At 45.7% G+C, this 25,741-nt stretch overlaps 1 long non-coding RNA gene across 1 annotated transcript; it reads left to right on the forward strand.

Annotated features, from left to right (window-relative positions):
- The first annotated feature begins 449 nt into the window (after positions 1-449).
- Positions 450-5,328, forward strand: LOC110311012 (uncharacterized). Its single transcript, XR_002379891.1, has 4 exons — positions 450-489; positions 1,743-1,822; positions 4,006-4,136; positions 4,692-5,328. It is a non-coding gene; the product is annotated as an uncharacterized LOC110311012 (long non-coding RNA).
- Positions 5,329-25,741: the final 20,413 nt, after the last annotated feature.

Here is a 25,741-nt window from a genome sequence, read left to right on the forward strand (position 1 = left end):
TCCCAGATGACCCTAGCTTGTGTCAAATTGAAAAATAAAATTAATCAGCACAGTGTAAAATTCAGGCTGTCAAATCCTTACATTAAATGTAGTGTTTTCTCTTTTAAAATGTGTTATACAGCATATTTTGATCATATCTTTCCCATCTCTTCTTTCTGACTCCCCCTAATGCCCCTCACCTCATCTCCCTCCCAATTTCATCTTCTCCATTTCTATTATTAATATTCCCAGAATCCTGTTGATATTGTATGGGTGTGGGGCTACCCACCAGGGCTCAGGTGATGTACCAGAGGCCATGTTCCCCAAGCAGAATGTCTCTCTCCCTCAGCAGTCCTCAACTGCAAATAGCTCCTTTGCCAAGGGCGTGGCCTCATAGGCCCCGCCCCAATTCAGGCTGGGCATTTGATTGGCTTAATCTTGGGCAAGTAACCATAGCAGCGGTGCTTTGATGGACATGTGCAACAGCCATGCTTTCCTCTCCAGAAGCCGGTATTTCACAGCTCTCTTCCTCACCCTCTGACCCTTTCATTCTTTCCAACTTCTTTTCTGAGATATTCTCTGTTGGTGAAGTGTAGTGTTTTCGTCTGACCTGTGCATGCGCCTCTGTGTGTTTTAAATCACCTTTGACCTCTTGTAAGGCTAAGTACGATCCATATATTCTGTCAACAGCTCCCGGATTCTGTTGTTTAGGGAATAGCACAAGAAAAAGTCCAAGGTTCTTGTTTAGTGTAGGAAAAAAAAAATGTTTCCAGCTCACAGTTTTGATTGGTTCTCTGGTGGCAAGGACTTGCGTTGCAAATGGTGACCATGCTCTTTGTGGTCAGTTGAGAATGACCTGGTATCTGAAACTTCTTCTGCTTAAGGGTTTTCTCATGTGCTCCCACTAAGGGTTAGTTTTGGTTTAGTTTCTTTTAGGACTTAGATTTGCCCCCAAACGTGGCTTTTTCAGGTTAGTGTCCCCCACCCCGCCCCGCCCCGCAAGCTTTAGGAGATCAGGTCAAAATGCTACAGTAGTAAAAAGAAGCCAGAATATAAACCTACAATGATGGGAGATAAGCTTGTATAGTCTATGCTTTGCAGTTACTGCCATCCTGGCCACAGAGCAGCTCTCGAGGCTGTGAAGGTCAGGCTTCTCCCTCTCCCTCCCCCTCCCCCTGCCCCTCTCCCTCCCCCTCCCCCTCCCTTCCTTTCTCTCTCCTGTGTCGTCTTTTTTTTTTTTTTTTTAAAGATTTATTTATTTATTTTGTTATATGAGCACACTATAGCTGTACTGACGGTTGTGAGCCACCATGTGGTTGCTGGGATTTGAACTCAGGACCTTAAGAAGAGCAGTCAGTGCTCTTAACCTCTGAGCCATCTCTCCAGCCTCAGGCTTCTCTTTCCTCTTACTACCACTAAGCACTCAGTACCTGGTTAATGTCTAGTGCTATAATAAACATTTTCTTTTGAAGTCCATTTGGTTGTACAGTTTGGAGGCAATTGCACCACCTAGACTCTGGATGCTAGGATGCTATGGATACCAGGACTACATGACTGGTACAAAGCCAAGTGTCGTTCCCCCCCCCCCCCGCACCCTCCCTCCCCCCCCCCCCCCGTGTCTGTCCTGAAGATAAGTGGGATTGCAGTGGCTCGTTTCCAGGGGCTTGCATTGATGAGCTCTGTCAAACAGCACACATCCTTAGCAGAGAGGAATGTTCTTGCTGAGAAGGGCCAGCAGGGTGATTGATTGCTCCCCCTTGTAGGGGAACCTCAGCAAGATCAGAACAGAAGGAAACTGAAGAGAGGAGCCATATTCACTATTTCTTCTCTGCTCCTCCCAGCGGTAGGTAGAGGGCCAGTGAAGCCTGCCCTCCTGCAGGGTTTCCCTCAGCAGTCTCTGGGTTGTCACAGACACACTTATGTCCCATCCAGTTCTCAGTCCCTCCCTCTGATGCCAGGGCCCTGTGATCTCCACAGACTGAAAGATTCTGTAAGCATGTGTGTCTACATATGTCTAAATTGGTTACTCTCTAATGTGTATAAATTAATTCCTTTGTAGTTCTACACCTGGCCTTATGTAGTCCTTTAAATGTCATGCTGGGTGACAGGATCACCAGGCAGAGGGGTTGCGTGGTCACCCTGGGTCTTCGGTGGGAATGGGTCAGCTGTGCCCAGATGCAGAGCAGCCAGAAGGCTTCTACCAATCCTTCTACCAGGATTCTCGAGAGGTGTCAGGGCCTCTGTGGACACGACACTTGAAGAAGTAGAGGAAATATTTTTTTTTCCCATAAGAAAATATTTACCATGGCAAGAGGAAAACTGTCATCACACATAAAGCAACCGGAGAAGCTGGGAAAGTGCTGGCTGCAAAATAGATAGAAAACTGCGAGATTTTATTTCCCGATGATAGGAATGCAAGCGAACACTTTAAGAGGAGAAGGAGCTGGGTGTGGTGGCACAAGCTTTTAATTATTAATTCCATTTAATTTAATTTCCTAGCATGCAGGAAGCAGAGGGAGGAGAATCTCTGTGAGTTCGAGGCCAGCGGGCTCTACATAGCGAGTTCCAGGAAAGCTAGGACGACATAGAGAAAACTTGTCTCAAAAACAAATAAACAAGCAACCCCCCAAAATGCATTGTTGTCTGTGTCCAGCAGACACAGATCTAGGGTACATTTTACCTGAGGGTGGTTAGGGCTGGACCAGGCTTGCAGGGACAACATACGGGATGAGAGATTGGCATTGAGAGAATACCAATCCCAGCATCCTCTGTTCTCTTCTTCCTGAGTACTATTGTCCAGGTCCTCTGAGGTCTGGGGAAGGGAGTATGGCTATTCTCAGCCTCAGCTTTCCTCTGCAAGCCTTTCATCTGTCCTCCATTTACTGGCCACCGGCAGGAGGGTCCAGCATTGGACTCCAAGATTAAGGGACAAACAAGATCCTTCGATGCGATATCTGCACACCGGTCACTGTTCCTTCTGGAAAGTCACATTATGGTGGTGGGCACGGTGGGAAGGAGTCATAACAACTTGCAGGCTTTGCCTCAGTAGATTGTTTTCCCCTCAGACTCCGTTACTAAAGCCACATGGTGACTTAGTTGCCAGTGACGCACGGAGCCTCACATGTGACCTCTGTAGGAGGCCACAGGGAGCTTTCACTCTGTATGCTGCAGCAACAAACTAACCACAGAGCGGAGAGATGCGGTGATGCCTCAGAATACAAATCTCAAGAATGCGGAGTCTTTCACATCGGGGTGTGAAGGACAGAGACGTTTTCAAGGGATGAGAGAAGAGATTGATTTCTCGGACTCTGCAGGCGACTGGATCTGGAGACTCTAGAGGACAATAAAATTGGTGGCTCCTAGCTGTAAACTGGCATAGTGTTTGAACATGGCCTGAGCATCCCTCCTGGGAACCTTGTCTCCTTTGGATGACATGTGGTATGTCATCAATATGATGCTGAATACATAGTGATTATAGTATACTATTTAGAGGCTAGACTAGAAAAGATTAGAATGGAAATTTTCAGCAAATATTTTTTGAGGGCTGGGGGAGAGTGATTTTGATCCATGCTTGAATGCAGGGATATGGAATCAGCAAGGGAAAGAGGGTTGAATATATAAACATTCAACTCACCTCATGGATGGCGTTAGCTGCCATGGTGGAGGGGGGGTTGTCATGTAATATTTTAGAGGGCAATCTCTCATTGACATTTCTGAGCATGCGGTGAAAGGTTGCCCGGGGAGGGAAAAAGAGTGGGAGGGACCATGACTGGCCCTGTGCCCTAGAAAGTCTATGGCAGTAGCAAGAAAGTTAGCTGGGGTCAAGTTAGCATCTAGAAGGACCCCTGACCAAAGGCTAACCTGTAATGGAGCATTCACAGAAAATAGCAGCTCATCCCAGGGTGGCTAGGAGTTGCCACCCTGGGATGAGCTGCTGCCACAGGGAGTTTGATTGGTTTTTGCTTAACACAGGTCTGGATGCTCTACAGGTCTGGATGCTCTAGTACCTTTTTTTTTTTTTTTCAGATGCTGCAGAGAGCCAGGAGTCTGGTCAACATCCTGCCTCTGACTGCAGAGTTGTGTGCAGCACCAGTCACACTTGAGACCCAGTCACACCCTCTGTTCAAGATGGCTATGAGTCCCAGAGAGAAATAGAGGTGACTGGTGAAGGGCCTTTGTGGTCTTGGGAGACTGACATTCCACACTGTCCAAGGGTCCCTGGCCTGCTCAGTTCTTTCTCACTAACATGAAGTAAGCTGGCCGTGGATCAAGACTTGGGCCTTTGTGTACCAAACAACACCAGAGAGAGAGAGAGAGAGAGAGAGAGAGAGAGAGAGAGAGAGAGAGAGAGAGAGAGAGAGAGAGAGAGAGAGAGAGAGACCTCTGGAAGCCATGGCTTCAGGCACAGCAGCAGAGCCTGGGCGCCCTGGACCTGCGCAAGTGCTGGATGGCTGATCTGGACTGCCAGCTTGATTGGCTGAGAGATGCTCCCGTGACTAGTGACATTTCTGAGGGTGCCAGAGGATTAGATCCTGAGGGCTCCAGTCTAATGAATGAATCCAGTCACAGTATGACTCTGTCATTATTTGTAGATGGTGACAGTAGGGAGTGTGGCCTTGAGGAAGGATATAGGTCTTTGGGGCATATCCTGGAGGGATGCTACATTTTGTCCTGGTCCTTTTTTATGTTCTCTTCTCTCTCCTTCCTGTCAGAAGTGAAGAAATCTCCATTACTTTACCCTACTGCCACTATGAGATTCTGCTCAAACACAGGACCAGGAATCCATAGACCATCGGAGACCATGAACCCAAAGAAGTTCTTCCCTTCAGTTGTCTCTGCCTTGTGTTGGACCTCAGCGATGAGAAAGTGATGAAACACATTGAAATAAGGACACAAATGTTAGTGTCTGATGACATGTTCTCTGAGAGTACCGGAATTCCACATAAGGGCTTTAGCCTGGACCTGCAGAGGTCACAGGAGGTCCTACAAGGTTGTTTCAGTGCATTCACAGGGACATGTGCATGCCTGTGTGTATATGTCTTTCCACGTATGCACGTGAGGGTCCCTCAGACAGCACAGGCTCCTTGGAAGTTGCCATTGTGTAAATCCCAGAGCCCAGCTTGTCTTGACCATCGCAAACACCTGAGCATCTACAGTGTAGACCCACATGTTCTGAAACCACGCCATTATCTGACTCTACCTGTCTTGATCCACCCTGAGTTACAGAATGAATTTGTTGTTGAATTTTAATGCCAGTCACTATTATTTAATTTATACCAAGTAATTCCGGAAAGAAAAAAGATGCCTGTCCAAAGAGGTGTAAATCTGATACCTGACTGATCTTTTAAGAGGCGATAAATAAAAATATCCTTCCTTTTGGCATTTATAAATTATTTGCTTCATTAGGACAAAGAACATTTGACATTTTGGTGCTATGTGATGTCTGCCCAGTGTCAGGGTACATGGCGAACAATTAGGTGGTGTATGTAACACACACAAACACACACACACACACACACACACACACACAACCTGAATACTGACCTTAGGACACACATGATAAAAGTAGAACACTTCCCCTTCAAGTTGTCATTGACTTCCACATATACTATGACACCCATGCCGAAGACAAACATAAATAAATAATAATAATAATTAAAAAAAATATTTTCCCAGCCTTCTGCTGGGGTCAGGCCTCCTGCAGCCCTTCCTTAGTCTTTGTTTCTTGCTTTCACTAGTGTAGTACAGTGTAGTGCAGTGTAGTGTAATAGTGTAGTGAGTGTAGTATAGTGGTGTGGTGTAGTGTAGTGGTGTGCTGTAGTGTAGTGTACTAGTGTGGTGTAGTGGTGTGGTGTAGTCTAGTGGTGCTAGAGCATAGTGTAGTGGTATAGTATATAGTATAGGATAGTGTAGCAGTGTAGTGCAATAGTGTAAGGTAGTGTAGTGTAGAGTAGAAGTTGACCCGGGGGTTGGGATGGGAGCTCAAGTTGCTCCTAATCTTCTCTGAACTTCATCTTACCCTGGGCATGACAACTTGCAAAGAAAGGTACACTCTAATTCCCCCAAAGGAGCTCTCTTGCGTTTCCTTACAGAATCCAGAGCTCATTGCTGTAATCCCGGGCCAACACTGCAGAGTGTTGTTTGGCTCATCTTCTAGTGTTTCCAACAAATTCCCTCCACTTTTCTCAAAAGTTAGGCCAAACAGAAGCACCCTGGACCAGTCCTTCAGCCAACCTGGGAGGTGAGGCAGGCCTGCCACCATCTGTCACTGTGTCTCTTCTATTCCCTCAGAGTTCAGGAACAGAGGTCTCGGGCAGCCGGCTAAGGCTGCATCTTCTCAGCTGGAACAGAGACGTTCCCCAGACTTTCTCGGGATTTGGTTCTCAGCTTACCTGATTGAAAGCGCTTTTGTATTTCACGGCTTAGAACTTTGTTTGTTTGATGTGTGTGTGTGTGTGTGTGTGTGTGTGTGTGTGTGTGCTTCAAGGGATGGGTTCTCGTGGTGCCTGCCCTGGCATTCTGTAGCTGTCTCCCAGTAGAGGTGTTTGAGAGCCGGGTGATCTGATCTGTGTAGCAGCCTACATCCTCAGAATGCTGCACACATCCTCAGGAAGCTGCATGCATCCCCATGGACACACCCCTCTCCTGCTCCTCTCAGCATCTGACACAAGGTCCAGTTTTGTCTCTTTGGTGTCCTGGTTCCAGGCCCGTAAACTTTGTCTCTGATGCCAGACTGCAAACTAGAGGCAGGGACTGACTGTCTCAGGGAGAGCTCTTAGGGGATGGGTTTCAGAGTCAGTTTAGGCCTCTGGAGGCTGTCAGCACACAGTTAATGCTGGGACCATCTTCCTAGGGCAGAGTGTGTGAAGAACAGAGCTCAGAGCCCATGGCCAGGAGGCTGAGAGGGAGCCTGGGCGTGCTTAGCCTCAGCTACACCCCCTGTCCTCTTGCATCTCCCAATCTTCCCACCTTAGACCTGCTTGAGCTGCCTTCTATGCTAGATGGTACTCTGAGTTAGAATTTAGTGCAAGAGAGGCTGGGGGCGGGGCGTGCCACCACTGCCCATTTTGAGTACCATGTTTCTCTCTCTCTCTCTCTCTCTCTCTCTCTCTCTCTCTCTCTCTCTCTCTGTGTGTGTGTGTGTGTGTGTGTGTGTGTGTGATGTAAGCCTTAGAAGCAAAACTACCAGAGGCAACTTCCTCCTGGGGAGGTGGGTCTAACCTTTGCTAGAGAAGAAGCCAGCTGACGGCAGTGGCTGCCTCCCCAGTTCTTTGATGTGTTGATGGCAGGTGCCTGTATAACTTAAGCCAGAGTGTGGTGTGTCCTTTTCAGCTGTGTATGCTTGTGCTTACACCTGCATGTATGTGTGTGTGTGTGTACTACAGCAGCGCAGCCCTTACATTTTGTGTGTTCATTCAACCCTGAAGCCCTTTTCTGTAGTGAGAAATGATCTTAGAAAAAAGGATAGATGAAAATAAAACCCTTAAACTGTCTCTCCTTCTCTTTTCTTTTTAGCATGCTAATCTACCTGAGAGGCTTAGCGGGACCCCGGGCATAATCAAACCTTTAGCCCAGCGAGAGCTCTGCGCCACAGAGCCAGAACAAAGTGATTTATTTAAGTGAATGACCACAGCTTTTGGGCCTCGATGATGTCTGTTTTTAAGCCCAGTCTGCGATGAATTGAGGTCTATGAGGGAAATCGAAAGCTTTTATCCCGGGTTGAGAGGGGGCTCGCTCTCACCTTGTTAAGCTCGTCTCTCTAAAAGCCCATAACTTACTTTCAATATTGTCCAATCGCCTTCCCCTGGAAGTGGAGCGATTTCCATTCTGTCCCTATGACACATCCAAATAAACACACTGCTTCGGCCATTACGGCAGTTGATTTTGTTGAACCAGAGAGAAAAGGGAAGAATAAGAATGAGGTGCGTGGGTGTCCTGGGTTCTTGAGCTCCTGGTGTATTGATGTGCTTGTCCCCAATTGGTTCCTGAGTGTCCCTGGGGACTTTGCCCGAATCTGGATGGACAGTTGGGAGCCCACACCACTGCATCTGCTGCTCTGAAACCTGTTTCATGTCTGGGGCCACATCACAGGGACATGCCTGCTGACCCAGCACTCACCCTCTGAACTCTTCATAGGTCTGATCCCAGCTCAACACTGGTGGGCAGTGTACCTTGTCTTTAAAAAAAAAGTCTTTGTGTATAAAATTAGTAGACAAGCTGTGAATCTTGCAGGCAGCTCCCCGGAGGAAGAAGATGGGGAAGGAGAAAAGCCAGGCCTTTTGAATGAGAGCAGGGAGGTCAACCATACGGCAACAAGCAGCCACACCTTGTGTTGAGAAAGAAGCTCAAAGTGTTAAGGAAGCTTAGAGTGTTGGAGAAAACATTCTTAGGAAAGAGATGGAAGAAAAACAAAAACTATGAATTACTCATAATTCAGAGAAGTAGGGTGACTTACGAGCTTGCTGAGGCTCTAAGTTAGCATGCTAGGGGCTAGGAATTCTGGGAAGGAAGAATGCATCATCTCATTAAAGGGATAATTATTCCTTCCTACTCCTCAGCATGGATTTAAGATGAACCCACCTTCCCGAGGGGTGGTCCCTTGGTTAGATGATTAACCTGTCCAACCTGATTAATTTTGTTACGCTTTGGGTAGCTTGACTTGTTAGGTCTCCCCCAGGCCTGAGAAATGGCTTTCCCTAAGGCATCTCCTCAGAAGATATCCCTCTTGCTTTTTAAGAGCTAAGCCAAAAATCATTAGGATCAGGGATCAGAGTCACCAAACACTTCTGGCCTCTAGCCAGGACAAGGGACACAGATTGAGTCCTCCTCCTTAAGCTACCTGTCTCACCTCTATCTCCTGTCCTCATCATTTAGATCAGAAGGTAACCCTAAGGTTCAGTTAGAGAATTGAGGTGATGATGGAATCTGGTACCTTGTCTTTGAATTCCTTGTGTGTGGGGGCATTGGGAGTATAAAGGTTCCTTGCAGGGCAGAGAGAGAGAGAGAGAGAGAGAGAGAGAGAGAGAGAGAGAGAGAGAGAGAGAGAGAGAGAGAGAGAGAGAGAGAGAGAAGCAGTAGTCAAGGAAACCTTTGAAGGACAGGGGCTGATGCACAGGGAGCTAGCTGAGAGCCTGAGAAGTCTCTACATCCACAAGGGGTCAGAATTGTGGCAAATGCCTTCAGGACTTTAGAAGTGAACTAAAGCCTTATAGCTATCAAGACACATTTATTCCGGGACAGCTGAATTATGGTCAGTCACAACTGAGATGCAACGGGGCTCCTGACCTGGTGCAGTGGGAGACGGATAAACACACTTTCAGGCAGTGTCTGAGGCTTCGGTTCTCAGGAATACTGTTCCTTGGTGGTAATCTTCAAGGTCTGATGGTTGCTCAGTGAACATGAAGACAGTTGTCATGACAGAATGTCATAGGCCCAGAGCCTGTGACAGGTGTGGCCTGCCCCTACCCCTCTGCTGAGAGAAGCCTTATCCTGCAGGAAACCTCTCGACCTGAGGAACCTTCCAAGACAGCCCAGGAGAGGTCGATCTGCGGATGCCCTTGAGCTGAGTGTCCATGTCCTGGCACCCACAGATACCTCCCAGGGAAACACAGTAAAGTCATTTACTGTCCCACCAGCTTTGATTTCTAGGATGCCCATATTCAAATAAAACTTTTATATACCTCAATAATTATATCGCTAGATCTTAATCTGGGTAATTAAAATTCAATAGGATGCGCCCAAGTATCTAACAAATACCCACAAACCATTTTAATGGCCGCAAGCTGTTCTCTGCAGGGAGACACCTCACCAGGAGCCGGGAGAGCACTTCTTCAGGGAGTACTCAGACACCTGAAGAACTTCTGCTGGGAGCACAGGGTCTGCCAAGGGCCGTGCTCCTTTTGTGAGAAGGACAGTGCCCACAGAGGAAACAGCCTGGATCAGGACCATCTGTCCTGCTACCAGTAATGCCTGTGTCAGTGCTGGGTGGAGATAGATGACTACAGGGCCACTCACAGCAGGACACAGGAGTCTGAGGAGGTGGGCCAGCTCTGGGTCAAATGGCTGCCCCAATACCTGCAGTCAGGCCTAGGTGTGGGCTGAGCGGGCAGCCTTGACGTGAGAAGTTCCTCACAAGGACTCAGAGCACACGGTAAGGAGGTATGGGATTCTTGTCTGGACTAGGACTCAGGCCAGGGGTCCGACAGGATTCAAGGTCAGCCAGAGGTGTGTTCATTTTCCCCCATGTGGCTGTGTGGAATGAGGATGCGTGGACAGGGGCCAGGGACAACCCTGGGCCACGCTTGGACTCTCATGTCTACAGAACACTCAGGCCACACAGTATTCAGCCAAGTGAAGAACTGCAGTGGAGCCCATCTCCCTCAGCTGTTAGAATTGCAGATGGTCAGGGCTCCCTGGGCGGTTCCCTTGCCTGCCTCAGTGTCTGCTCTTCACAGCTCTGTGAGGGCAGCAGCCCCAGACACACCCAACCCAATACTCTCCTTGAACCAAGCTGATCCCATTGGGCCCTCTGCCCTCAAAGCCCACCTGCCCAGTGCAACACTGCAGGTAAGGAGAGACATGTGCATGGCCGGCGCCTGCTGGCACGTGAAGGGCAGGCGCTGCCTTTACAAGAGCATTCCAAACTGTGTTAGTTGCATACTCGGGCAGAGTTGCTCACTTTTGTGTCTGTCTCTTTGTGTGAACCCTTGGAGAATCCACAGGGCCCTAAAGTGTGTATGAGAAGCCCTGACAGCTGGGTGCACAGTGGATGTTAAAGATGCTTTGTTTACTGTATTTTTTGTTGTTGCTATGGGATACAGTACAGTGTTACTGATGGTGGCATTTAATAGAGTAGTGTAGCACTCTGTCAGGACCATTGCCATCACTTGTATACTAGTCTGTAGTCTGCTTTAGCAACCCAATACTACAGAAGGAATAAGTCTCAAAGGGTTAAAGGCTTGTTTTGGCTAAGGCTCTGGCTTCTTTCCAGTCGAGTCCAGAGAAGCCACAGGGCATCACACGCAGAGTCCTGTGGTTCCCCTCTCCCTTCTCATAAAGCTTGCAGGATATATGCATGAACTCCACTCTGCTGGCTTTATCCACATCCCTGAAATCCCCATCTCCAAACACTATGGTTGGACCCAGTTTCTATATCCTCAATAGCTAACTCTGAGGATTAGCTTAGCATATGTACTTCTCGACATTCAACCATGTCCAAGAAGACAGGGCCTTGAACTTTGGTCATCAATAGGGTGTCAGTTGTATGTAGCTTCGAGTAAGGCATACCTGCACAGGTATTGCCATGGAGCCAACAGGCTCTGTGAACCATTTGAGTGAGATTCCTGAACACAGAAAGAACTGTAGGAGGGTCAGTGATCAGTCAGCAAGGGGATGCGGTGGCCCAAGGGACCTGCAGTTGTGACAGGAAGGCTCAGTGGGGATCTGGGAAAGCGGGTTGGACAGGAAGGGTGGTGGAGGGGTTGAGCATTGAGCTTGGTTATGGATATTCTTGTACTGCCGGGCTCACACTGTCCCCAGCAGGGGGAGACGGTGTCACAGCAGGATCCCACCGTCCTTTCCACCCTCTAGTTATCTGAGGCTGGGCTTTGCAAAGCCTTGTGCTTGTGGTTAAGTGTAAAATGCCTGGTGGAGTTCCTGTCTCCAGGGCTGCCTTCAGTCAGGTCTTTGGGGACGCCTCCAGATCACCTCCTGGGAGCCGTTAGTGTCCCCCTGTCCTCCTGTGCCGAGACTTTCTCTCATTAAATTGTCACTCCTCGAGGATCCCAATGCCATGATATTTTTTTGCTTTATTTACATGAAAATCAACAGATGTTAGCAAGTTAATGTCATTTATTATATAAGATGTGATGACAATACAATTAGTATTTTTTAAACTGTAATTGTAAAATTGACCTTATTAAAATTCTACTTCCTCCATAATTAAAAAAACTAATTACTTCTAGTAATTGGACCAGAAATGACATTTTCAGTTCATTAATATTCAGCAAATTGTTTTTGAAGATGTTCTCGCATGGCGCACTGTCAACCTCTAGCATCTCTGTTCATTTCTTATTTAAAAGTCGCCTGGAAATAATAGTTAGCATTTTAACAAGGCGTGTACCCATGGATTGATTTTGTAAATAAAGTTTTTAATTGCTAATTAATTTGTGGAGCTCTGTCCCTGTAACGCCTTCCAGGCTTAAATGTGGTAGGGCCTCAGGCTGAGCTCAAGCTTGGGTCTGGCAGAGCTTGTCAGCAGCCTCACCAGACTGAGCTGGGTCACGCTCCACTGCTCCTGAATGCCACAGTCTAATTACTCGGTGCGGAGGTGGCTGCAAACCAAAATCACAAGTGCGAACTAGTTTTGTAATTAACTGAGCTCAGCGCAGAGGAGTTTTAAAGAATGAAAATCAACTGTTCCGAGGGCCTGGGCGCTGCCCTGGGCGTCTGGGGGTTTGACTAGGTAGGGGTTGGGATGAAGCTTTCTGCTGGAGGGAGAAAATTTTTCCTGCTTTGTGGTCCTGATGTTGCCACAGAGCAACTCTTTCTTGACACACACTGGTTCCTCCGACTCCGGGATGGTTTCCTTGGGCAGAGAAGGTGCTTCCTTTGGTAGGCAGCTAGTCAGAACAGGGTTGGGGTGGGGTGGCTTCAAAGCAGGGGGCCTGTGTACTGGTAACAAATGCATCTCAAGGTACCAAAACGAGGCCCCAAAGGACCTGAGATCTGGAGCCATGAAGAGGAGATGGATTCATGCCAGACCTGGGGCACAGATGTTTCTAGAGTTTCAGCAAGAAACAGGAGTTTAGGAAATGCCAGTTGTCAGGATGTAGCTTCTTGAACTTGGTCATTTATGTGGCGCCAGTTTTCTCCCTGGCATTGGGACTCACATGGCTTCTGGTGGAGAAATCTCTTTTTAAAGGAGGGCATACAGAGGCGAAGAGATGTCATCACTGTTGTGTTTTGTAAAAAGAAAAGAAGGCAGGGATATGTTTGGTGGAGGCACGGTATGGAGTTGGGGAAGGGGGTGCCTCTGCAGGCCCATGCTGAGGTGTGTGTGTGTGTGTGTGAGAGAGAGAGAGAGAGAGAGAGAGAGAGAGAGAGAGAGAGAGAGAGAGAAGAAGAAGAAGAAGAAGAAGAAGAAGAAGAAGAAGAAGAAGAAGAAGAAGAAGAGGAGGAGGAGGAGGAGAAGAAGAAGAAGGAGAAGAAGAAGAAGGAGGAGAAGAAGAAGAAAAGAAGAAGGAGGAGGAGGAACAGGAGGAGGAGGAGGGGGAGGAGGAGGAGGAGAGGTCAGCTATGAGCACATGGAGAGAGAGAGGTGGGAGGGGAATGGGGAGAGAGGGGGAAGAGGGCAAGGGAATAAGAGCAAGAGAGAGGAGAAGAGAGTGAGGAGGGCCAAGCAGCCTCTTTTATAGTCAGGCACACATGACTGTTGCCAGGTAACTGTGGGGTGGAGCCTAGATGAAATGCCATCAGTTACCATGGACAAGGACTAGAGATGTTCTGGGCACTATGATCTAGCCTGGGGCCCATGTGAGTCTGGATCCTATCCAACCTCAAGAGTGGTCTTGGTGGCCACCTGGGACTTGGACATCATGCAGGTATGGTGAATCCCATGAGACAGCAGGTGACCGAGCCTCCCTTCTAGGGAACCATGCCTCTAATCCAGGGGCTGTGGAGAAAGGCTTCTCAGGGCTCATCCACCTTCAAAGGCTGGGAATGCTTGGCTGTTACCATTTTTTGACTGCCTCCACAGCTTCCTTCTTGGCTAGGCAGGGCAGAGTGTAGGAGCCCAGGATTTCTCCAATCTATCCCAAAATAGAGGTTCCCTGGGCTAAGAGAGTGTATGAGTTGGTGCAGACATACCAACTGCAGCCGGCCTGAAAGTTGTCCTAAGCCAGCACTTTTGAGCAACTACAGAAGGAGCAGGATTTCCACTGGCTCTGCCCACAGCAGGTTCTCAGTGGGTAGTGTTGTCCCTCACCCATTGCTCTTCCCTCATGATGCATGGGTCAATCACCATGTCCCTGGGATAGGGACACTCATGACAGGGTGAGATAGAGACCCGGAGCAGCATCCCACGAGAGCTGATGTGGGTTTGGAGGAAGGGAAGCCCAGAGGAGCACAGTATGTGCATATACACGCCCCTACATATACATGCACATGTCAGCGTATACACGTACGCACTTGCACACACACATGCATAGGCGGCACATCCACACTCCCATTCCAACATATGCATGGAAATGCTCATTCTCGCACATGCACATCTGTATGTGCACACTCATGCATTCACACACAAGCGTGCATACCCTACATCCACATTGGCACAATACCCAGATTGAGACTCATGAGCACTCATTTAATATACATGCTGTTTGTAAATATCTATTGCGATTTGATGCTCACAGGCATGTCAGCAGCTGCGGCGGCTGATTTTCTGCATTCAGCTGCGGTGCACACCTGAGACACGGAGCACACACCAGTGTGAGCTTCTACTCCTCTGATGTGCATCCCCAGGTGAGGATAGCTCTTCTGCCTAACAAATCTCAAGAAGCCTGCGTTTCTGACAAGCAGCCCGATGTAGTTTTCCTGAGGGCAGACAAGGGTCCAAAGATCAGGACTGGAAACCCAGAGATACAACTCTTATAGCACTAGGTGACCTAGGAAGTTTTGGTAGGTGAGGCTGGGACCCATGTGTCCTTCATACCGAGTGCATGCGTAGCTTTCATGGCCAGAAGGTTGGCATTTGCCTTTGACAGGAAGCAGAAGCAGCGGTTTTACTCCAAGCTATGTGGAGTGAGTATGGGGGCAAACAGACACAGTGTTCTCTCTGAGAGTTAGGCTTCTTAAGGACAGAAGCCTACAGTCCGCTACCTAGACAAAGCCCCTCAGCTTTCTTGAAGCCACTGAGCTATGGATGAGAGAGGTGTGTCTCCAGGCTCACTGCTCCTTCCCTAGCTTCTTCCCAGCATTTGTGACTCAACCTCCCCTTGCACTGTTGGGTCGTGCAAACTTTACATCACCCGAGCTTCTCTGCATAATCCCAATGAGGCCACTGTTTTACTTGTTGCCCTTGGAGAGAATCATTCCTTTGGTCTGCTGCCCTCTTTGGGGTGTTGAGGAACAAACCCACTGAAAAGTCACACAGCAGCCAGGCAGTAAGCAACTCTCTACTAGGGGGTCCTGTCACCGTAGTGTTCTTGTCAAGGACATGGGACCAAGTGACCATGGCCCTAACCCATCAAACTGTGAACCAAATAAAGAAAATTCCTCCTTCTAAGTTGCTGACAGTGATGCCAAAGCAATTAGTGCACGTTTTCAGCTCGTCAATACATTTTTATGTATTCTTCAACTTCGTAAAACAGAACCACGCAGCATTAAAGGGAAACAGCTCTAAGGCTTGCCTATATTATAGAGCTTATTATACATTTACTGATGTGTCTCCTGCTGTTGAAGTACATTTTCATTAATATGGAACATTTCTTTGTACACATACATAAATGTGTCCCATTTATTTATCCCGTTTCAGATGGACATCTAGTTTTGTGCTTCAAGAACAGGTTTCTTAAAACGTCCCCGTTGGCATTTCCTGATGCCCACGGACATGGGAGTGTAATATTCAAACCTAGACACAGGATTGCCTGGACATAAGTTATGCCCAAATTTACCTCGTTTGACAAGGACGAGTTATTTTTCAAAGCAGTTGTTCCAGAATTCTCCTGCCAAAGGCACACACACACAATTTCAGTTGCCCTACATTCTTGGCAATGCTTTACATGTTAAAAGTTACAGTTTTATCTGTTCTTTTCATAGACAAGTCTGTTGGGTAGACATTCGACATGGTAAGTTAAATTGGCCTAAAAAATTTCATTGCAAGATATCCCTTTCCTTCCTTCCTTCCTTCCTTCCTTCCTTCCTTCCTTCCTTCCTTCCTTCCTTCCTTCCTTCCTTCCTTCCTTCCTTCCTTCCTTCCTTCCATCCCTTCCTTTCTTATTCCTTCTTTCCTTTCTATTTCTTTCCTCTACTTCTTGGTATGTGTTTAGCAGTTGACTTGTAGATCACAAAGTAAACACTTATGGTGTAATAAATGCCTGTATGAAATTCCTGTATCTTCCCAGGGTCATAGAGGGATTTCGTGTTTTCATTAGAGTGTTTGGGAACTTTAATTTCTGCCAGTTTTGCCCCTTTGGTAGTGAGTCTCTGCTATGACTTGTTAGCTTTAGATTTTCCTTTTTTCTTTTGCATCTCTAATGAGACTAGCTCTCAGGACCTTCTACAGGGCTGCTGGCCATTCACCCAGCTTCCAGTATAGAGTGCCTGCCAGTTAGACTTTTGTCTGTTTCCTTTGGGTTGTTTGTCTTCTTATTATTAAGAGTACACACACTTTACCCTGATAAGATCCTCCAGCATCCTTTGTCAGCTTTGTATTCACGAGCCTTCTCTCTGCTCGCCCGTGTGCTTTGTTTGCCTCATCTGCCGATGAGCGGAGATTCTTCATTTCAGCAATTCTCATCTATCAACCTTTCCTGCTGTTGTTTGTGCTGTCTGCACCCTGAGTAGGAAATCTCCGCTTGCCCCATCGTGATGATATTCTGCGTGTCTTCCTGTGTTACATCTCAAATGAATCTTTATGTGTTGTGTGACATAGGGTGAAGGTGGATTTCTTTTCCCCTTGCAGTTCGGTTTGTCTTTGCCTTCTGTATTTGATGCTTCATTACGGACATAAGGGATCCGCTGGTTTCTGCATGAAAGTGATGCTTCTATCATTGTGCAGTGCCTCACTGCCAGAAGTTTGGTTTTTTTGCCGTCAAGTGTGCTCTGCTTAAAACTAACTTATGTACTCTACTCCAGTTTTATTTCGATCAGCTTTGGCATGGGATGGCCCCCACTCCAAGTGTTTGTTTAATCCCCATCTCTTTAAAGTGGGTTTCTTGTAGACAACATGTAGTTGGGTCTTGCTTTTCATGGTTGTTGACTTTTTATCCATCTATTCTGTAAAGTCTGTTTTTTAACTGGAATATTTAGAGTATGGACATATAAAGTGATTATTGATGTGTTAGATTACAATTTATTAAATAGCTAATGTTTTCCGTAAGTGCCCCCATCCTTCCTCCTCCTTCAATCCCTTTCTTCCTCTCTCTCCCTCTTTTTCTTTCTTCTTTGTCTATGACTCTTTTTTGGGGGGGGTGGTTCTGTGGGTTGAACTGAGATGTTATCGAATTCTACTCTCTTTTCTCTCTCTCTTTCTTTATTTTAAAGATTTATTTTATTTATATAAGTACACTGTAGCTGTCTTCAGACACACTAGAAGAGGGCATCAGATCCCATTACAGATGGTTGTGAGCCACCATGTGGTTGCTGGGAATTGAACTCAGGACCTTTGCAAGAGCAGTCAGTGCTCTTAACTGCTGAGCCATCTCTCCAACCTCTTTTTTCTTTCTTAATGTGTTGGTCATATACATTTTTCTTAGGGCTTGAAATATTTTTTTGTTTGAAATATTTGTTTGTAATTAATTCAAGTCCACTCTGAAATGACACTATTTACTATTATACAACGATATGTGATGGCTACTCCTGCTTGTCAACTTGCTCTACTTAGGAAGAGGGAACCTTACTGAGGAAATGATTCTATCAAGGTGGCCTGTGGCGATGCCGACGAAGCATTTTTGTGATTGTCCATTGATAGGAGAAGGCTTAGCCTACTGTGGGCAGTGCAGTGGTATAAGAAAGGTAATTAGTTGAATGTGCTCCTGGAAGCAAGCTACTAAGCAACATTCTTCCATGTTCTCCACTTCTGTTCCAGCCTGCAGGTTTTTGCCTTGACCTTTTTTTCAGTGATGGTCTGAGAACTAGGAATTATTGGAGAAAACAAGTCTTTTCTTTCCCAGATAGATTTTGGCCAAAGTGTTTATCAAAACAAGAGAAACAACCTAGAGATAGCACAAAAGTCTTATCTAAGTGTCTCTGTTCCTTCCTCCTGTGAGTATTAATAGCAACTATTTTACTTGTGTGTGAGCTAAACTAACCAGTTATTGGTAATATTTTGAACAAGTTGTTATCTGTTAACTTATAGAATATGAAAAATAATTTAAGTTGATTAATAATTAATGATTTATTAATTGATTAATATTGATTAATTTTTTTAGGTAGAGTCTTATATTGCCTGATCTGGTTTGGAACTCTCTATGTTGCCAAAGATGACCTTGAACTTCTGATCCTCCTGGCTCTACCTCCTCAGTACTGGGATTACTGTGTGCACCACCACTCTAGGTTTTATGTGGGGCTTAGCATCAAACTCAGGGCTTTGGGAATGCCAGGCAAGCGCTTTATCCAGTGAGCTAGATCCCTAGCCTCGTTTATTCTTTATTAATCCTCTTTATATCAATCCAATTTCTGGCCTGTGTAATTCCCTTCTCTGTGAAGAAATTCTTTTGTGTAAAATGTTCTACATTTTTGTGTAGAATAGACTATTGGGAACAGATTCCCTCCATCTTTGGGCATACAAAAAAGTATTTATTTCTCTTTCACTTCTGAAAAAATACAATGAATGGGATCTCAGTTCAAGGTTCGTGGGTTTGCTCCTTACTTGAACCTCCTCTCTGGGCTTGCATGGGTTCTGAAGACAACCTTGACATCATCTCACTCTCCTTGCTCTGTTAGGTTCCAATCCCTTTTAAAATCTATCTCTGTCTTTGATTTTAAGTAATTTGGATATGGTATGATGGCTGTAGACTTTTTGGGTATTTATCCTCTTTGGTGCTATTTTGGCTTCCTGGGTCTATTTCTTGCTATCTGTCATTAATTTTAGAACATGCTCAGTCATATTACTTCAGGTTTTTCTGAAGCTGAAGCCTTATGAATCAAGGAAATGTCTACAGATTTGTGTATGGGCCATGTCCGTGGTCTGTTAGAGACTGTCTTGATTGATGATGAATGTGTGCAGCCCACTTTTGGTGGCACCATTCCCTAGGCAGGTAGGCCTGGACTGTATAAGACAGCTAACAAAGCATGAACTTGGGAGTGAGCCAGTAAGCAATGTTCCTCCATCGTCTCTGCTTCAGTTCCTGCTTGAGTTCTTGCCCTAACTTCCTTCAATGATGGATTGTGACCTGGAGATATAAGCCAAAATAAACCCCTTCCTTCCCTAATTTGCTTTTGGTTAGAGTATTACTTTTTTCACAGCACGAGTAAGCACACAAGAGTAACAGGCATTGCTGGGAAGAGGATGTACCAGCCTTCTTCATGCATGGTAGCCACCTCCCACCCCTGCTGGAGCCATGGGAGCTTTTTTTCTGGTCAGAGGTCAAACTCACAAAAGTACAGACTCCCCACACTATAATGGGACCTCCCTGGGGTTTTACTCCTGGATGTGTCTGAATGGAGCCCCCAATCGTGTTAAAATTACAACTGGAGTTCAGGTGCCTGTGACGGTTTCTGCTGTGGAAATCAGGGCTCCCTGTACCACTGTCTGTCTCTCTGGCTCAGGAAGCAGTTGGCTCCATGGCAAGAGGAGTTTTTCATTGTTGATTTGCTTCTCTGATTTCTCTCTTTTTCTACAACAGGAGTGGTGACATCTAAGTTCATCACACAACAGATTGGAAACTAGAAGTGTCTCATTGCTTCTACATGTGTTTGTCCAGGTAATTGAGCATCATGTAGTTCCAATATTTTCTCCCTTTTAATTACTTTGATGACTTTGTCAAAAAAAATCAATCGACACTGTAATTATTTATCTGTTACTGGATTTCTGTTCTATTGACATATCTGCCCATCTTCATATTCATGTCTTATTTATTTTAGTGTTACTGTAAACTCAAAATCTGCCATGTGTAAGTGTCTCAGTTATTTTCTACTGCTGTGAGGAGGCACCATGGCCAGGCCAACTTATAAGAGACTACGCGTGTTCTACTCACAGTCCTAGAGGGTTAGAGTCTATGATCATCACGGTGGGGAACATGGCAGCAGGCAGGCAGGTATGGTGATAGAGTAGGGGCTGAAAGTTTACATCTGATCAGCAAATTGGAAGCAAAGAGACAGCTAATTGGGAATGGTGCTTTTTATTTGTTTGTGAGTTTTTATTTGTTTTGTTTTGTTTTGAGATACAGTCTCACTATGTAGCTCTGGCTGTCCTGGGAACCACTTTATGTAGATTAGCCTGGCCTCAACCTCACAGAGATCTGCCTGTCTCTGTCTTCCAAGTGCTGGGACTAAAGGCATTGTGGCCTTTAGTCTGACTTGGTGTGGGCGTTTGAAACCACAAAGCCTGCTCTCAGTCCATACTTCCTCCAACAAGGTCATACTTCCTAATCCTTCACAAACCATTCCACCAAATGGCATCAACTATTCAAATATATGCACCCATGGGAATCACTCTGATTCACTACAATAAGCTCCAGCATTGCTTTAAAAACATTTGTTTGACCATAATAGGCTCTCTACATTTTTATATATATTTCTGAGTTAGGTTTTAGACTCTTATTTTTAAAGTTGTCCAGACACACTATATGTAGCTCTGTTAAATCTTGAAGTCAAATTAGGGGAAGTTGACATCTTAAAATATTTAACTATTCAATTAAAAAAATGTAGTTATGTTTTCCCACTTAGAGCTTCAGCTTCTCTTATTTTTACATTTTTAATGTATTTTGGTTCTTTTGTTGAGACTTGGCCACATGTTACAGGGTAAGAGTCCTTGATGAGAGCCTGGTAGAGGCTATTGGTGAAAGGGCAGCCCAGTTTTGGTAGAGACCCCAGCGTTTTAGAGATGCAGGCACCATGAGATGATTTATCAGAGCAGCAACAACAGAGCTGGCCTGAGCCCATAACATCTGCTATGTGTCTTGTTGGTGGCATAGCCAGAGAAGTGGAGTTGCCCAAGTCCTTTGGAGCCCAGAGGTTGGTGAGTCCCGGATGTCTGACACTGGACTTTATCAACACTGTTAAGATTTGCTTTTGCTTTGACTTGATTGTGACTGTGCTCTGATTTTTCCTTCTTGGAGTAAAGAATATGTAACTTATTTTTGATTGTACAGGAGCTCCCAGCTGAGAGGTGTTAGATGTTTTAGAGATATTTTGAATATCTGAGAAGGACTTTTAGGATATTTTAGAGACACTTTGAAGTTTGAAAGAGATTTTTAGATGCTTTAAAGAGACTGAATTTTTAGGTTGAAACCTTTAAAGACTTTTGAAGTTGTAATAATCTATATTTAGATATTCTTATTAATATGAGAACTTGAGGGTAAACAAAAACAAGGAAAGGTTATAGTTTAAGAGTAATGCATTAGCTTGTCAGTTCCACAAGGGTTCAGCTGTCCTGGTTAGTATTTTTGTCAATAAGACACAAGCTTAGAGTAATTTGAGAAAAGAGAACCTCAGTTGAGAAAATGTCCCTACCAGATTGGCTTTTGGACAAACATGCAGGGCATTGTTTTGATACCTGGTTGGTGTAGGAGGATCCAGATCACTGTAGATGGTGGTACTTCTGGCTTAACTTTTACAATAAGACAATGCTGAGAAAGCTTCAGGGAACATGGCATTAAGCAGCTCTCACTCTTCCATGGCTTCTGCTTCAGAGGACGTCTAAGGGCTCCGGCACTGACTTCGTCGTCATTGATGGACTGTTGCCTGGAAGTGTAAGGTGACATAAAACCTTCTCTCCACAGGGCTTTTTTGGTTAGGGTGCTTTATCATAGTGACAGAAGCTCTAAGACACTCATCCTCTGGGAACAGGGTCTTCTTCTATAGTTTGTCTGTAGCAACTGGCATCTAGTTTCACCATGAGTGATCTGGAGCTAAAATACTGGCTCTCCTGCTCACCTCTTGCTTTCCCCTCCCTCCCTTCCTTCTTTCCTTCCTTTCTTTCTTGGTTCCTGTGTTCCTTTCAGTACATGAGTGCATTTCATATGTTTTAAAGGGATGCTATCTTTGGGAGAGACCCCAGTGTTCACACTATCAGGAGGAGACTCTGGAGCAGGGATGGTAACAGCTGGGTCGTAGTCACTTACTAAGTTATGAGATTAATTCAGAAATCCATAATCTGCATATTTAATTTTTAATTAATTGGCTGGTTAATTAATCAATCAATGTTATATATACATGTAATACATCATGTACATGTTTGCCTGCATAAATAAATGTCTGTGTTCTACATGCATTCCTGGTACCCATAAATGTCAGAAGATGGCATGGGATCCTGAGGAACTGAAGCTCCAGTGGCTTGTGCCACCAAGTAGGGAGCAAAAACCATAGCTCCCTCCTTAAAGGTAGCGATCTGTATGTGAACCATCTCCTGAAAAGACGCTGTAAGCAGAGAATTATCGACAGAATTTCAGTACTGTTCAGAGTTGGAATGCTGCACTCTCAGAAGTTAGTTTCCTTATCTTAGGGTAGATTTAGTCTCTAGAACAACCATTCCTTGACCAACATCCTGTGTTAATAGATGAAAACCTTTGGGATCTCTTGCCTTAGATGCACTGGCTTTTACCAACCCAAAAAGAGTGTCATCAGAGAATATTTAAGACCTATAAAAAGCCTCACCCACCTCGTTGTAACCACCTATCTGATGTACCCACCAATGTATTTTAAATTCACCTTGATTTGATGGCTTTCCTTGTTCTGTAAAACTATAAAACATCACACAAGAGCTTCCATGTTGGGACGTAGAGTTTAAGGTAACCCAAGTCTGTGCTCCCAGGTCATGATCACTCAAAACAAGCTTCAGAACAAGCTCTTATTTTCTTTAAGATGGGAGCTGTGGTTTTTTTTTTTTTTTTTTTTTTTTTTTGCGTTAACAGATAGTTTATTATGAAGCCAAATTTGAGCGACAGTGTCCCAGGAAACACATAGCTGGGTCACTCCAGGTTCCGTGATCCATTGTGGAAGCAGTGGCATGATATTTTACAGTAGCAGGACAGTAAAAATTGTAAATGAAAGCAATTTAAAAATACACTGGTGTGTACATGGGAGAGGTGGTTACAGAAAGACTGCGGAGTCTCTCTTGTAGGTCTCATAAGTTATCTTATGACATTCCTAGGGTTTGTGCAAGCTACTGTGGTCTGCTTACTTAATACATTTTTAAAAAAGTTTTTAAAAAATCTATTAATCTCAGGATGTTATGCAAAGAATGGTCATTGTGTTGGCTAACACTAGCTCAACATTAGGCTCTGAAGCTGCAACCTTCCAACCTCTCCACATCACTGCAGTTATAATTCTAATCAATCAATCAATCAATCAATCAATCAACCAATCTTTGCTGACACAGCCTCTTTCCAGGAATTCTCACTTATACTGGAAACCGAACCTAGATCCTCCATAAGATCAATGAATGCTCTTAACTACAGAGCCATTTCTCTCTCTATCGCTGCATCGAGCATCTTTAAATCTTGAAGAAGGCAGCAAAGCCATAGGTCACTTGACAGAGTCACTCATCAGAGTAGCTAAGGATGTGCACAAGTGCCAACTTAGTCAGCAGCTTCCCTAGGATGAGTGTGTGAGTGTGCAAGAGTTTGTCTGTGTGTGCATATGTGTGGGTGCATGGGATTTGCTGAGACTGTGCCCCAGCCCCCCATGCTCAGGAGGTGGATGATGCTGGTTGTCCCATACTCAGGGGTAGCAGGCCTTCTGAGAACATCAACACCACTTTCTTCACCTGCCAGGTCCCTGCTTCTTGTCTGGCCAGGGATGGTAGGTCAAGAGCACAGGTTGTTCTTTGCAGAGTCTCATGAAGCTCAGAGCAGTGGACTGGACTCCCACTCTTGGGGTCACCAGTTCCATGCATTTCAGAGACACCCTGTAGATTCCATCACGTCACAAGCTTGTGCTCCTGAATTGCCCACTCGGCTGTGTCTGACTGGGCTAATGACATGCATCTTTGTGCACGTTCTCGTTACTCAGATTTTCTCCTTATAAGTTGCACATAGTGAGCTTCAGAACTCAGCCACAGAAGGTGAATAAAAAATGTCCAATAAATCTGGAACACACCTTCTACCAGAACACCATATGCAAATGACAGCACAATTGCATTGTCACCCTGGAATGCTGGCAGCAGAGGAGCTATTTAAACTGAGGTCTATATAACTGCTGTGGTGTTTTCTGGAGACAAAAAGGCAGTAAACGGGGATGTGTGTGCCAAGCTGTGTTATCCAAAGCAAACCACTAGCGTTATGATGTGCACTTCAGTTCAAGCTTCCTTCTGCTAAATCATGCAAATGAAATCCAGGGACCTGTCCAGTCCAGGGATGGACTCTTGGGAATAATTTTCCAAGCCATTCGTTTTATCCTATAGCTCCCAGCATTTGGGCTGGTCCAACCAGAGCCAGTTGCTCAGCCTGGTTCAGGAACACTGATGCCTACCATCCAGCCTGGATCTGCTAGATAAGAAGGTGGTAGCTTCGAGAACCGCTGTCACATCACAGACATCTGGGCATTGAAAGAAAGACAGGACTGATTTTGTGGGCCACTAGGGAGTGCTAAAGTGGCTCTTAAAGTTGGCTCTTTTAAAAAAAGAGAGTTTTAGAAATGGCACATAGCATCCTCTTACAGTCAAAGGAGACTGTGCTTCTGTGCAGTGTGCACAGCTGTAGAGATGTCTTGGTCCCCTCACCCGACTCTGTAACAAAATGCCATAGACTAGCAGTATGTTAATACTAAATTTGTCCCCCAACCCACCCAGTTCTGGAGACTGAAAGCTCTGGTAGACTTGGTGCAACAGAAAGATCCAGCTCTTGGTTGACCAACAGCATCTCTCCTTGGTCGGAGGGGTAGGCAGCTCTGGGAACACTGGCCCCATCATTGTCCACCTCGTAGTAGAATAGGGCCTGGAAGGAGAGGCAATAAGACTATCACAAAAGAAGCTAGCTTTCAGGAAGACAGAAAATACCTCTCCACTGGGGCTACCTGGGAGGGAAAGAGCCTCTGTGAGGGAAGCCATGTAGCTGCACATACAGGAGTAGTGTGCTTTGTTCACAATGCTCAAAGGCTCACCACTCTGACCATGAGAGCTTGCAGTCTTTCTAGCTCTCTGGCCCACTTTTTCAGGACCACCTTTCTCTTTCTTAATAGACCTGCTCAATTCTCCCAACACCGTTCCTGGTCCAGTTCTTTGGATCAGGACACAAGTACCTGGGGATCTTAGTGGTTGCATTCTGGATTCCGAACCACATCTCAAAAAAAAAAAAAAAAAAAAAAAAAAAAAAACCAGGATCCAGCTTTCAGACTCCACCAGCTCCCATGCCTCTACCTCCTACGACCACTTCCACAGGTCCTAGGTTTCGATATAAATTTAGGTGGGGGTGGGACACGAACATTCATTCCAGGGCAGCTCTCATGTTCAGGGAGGAGGGAGGGCGAGCCTAGGAAGTGCAGAGAGAGTCACTTACCGCTTGTCTGTTGACAAAGACATCTCTCCTATGAGAGAGCCATCATCCGTCCGTTCCCTAAATGGCTCTAAAATGAAGTTAGAAGTAATTGTAGAGGCAAATGATGTGTGAAATGTCAGAATGACTAAATAATAATAAAATGCTTGCAATTAAACCCTCTGCTGCCCTCTGTTCCCACCTGGTGCGGTTGCACCAACCCCTCCCCCCCCCCCAATCCCTGTTGACGTCTTGTGATCAGAGGATCTCAACTGTGAAGGTCCCTCAGATAAACATCACTCTGTCTGGCAGCCAAGTGAAGTGTTTCTTTGTTAGCGTGCTTAGAATCACTCCATGATTGAATGCCCAAGCCAGGAGGACCCAGAACCATCTTGGGGCTGTGTGTGGCA

The sequence above is a fragment of the Mus caroli genome, unplaced genomic scaffold (assembly GCF_978045245.1).
Source record: "Mus caroli unplaced genomic scaffold, Mus_caroli_1 scaffold_16, whole genome shotgun sequence".
Taxonomy (NCBI): Eukaryota; Metazoa; Chordata; class Mammalia; order Rodentia; family Muridae; genus Mus; species Mus caroli.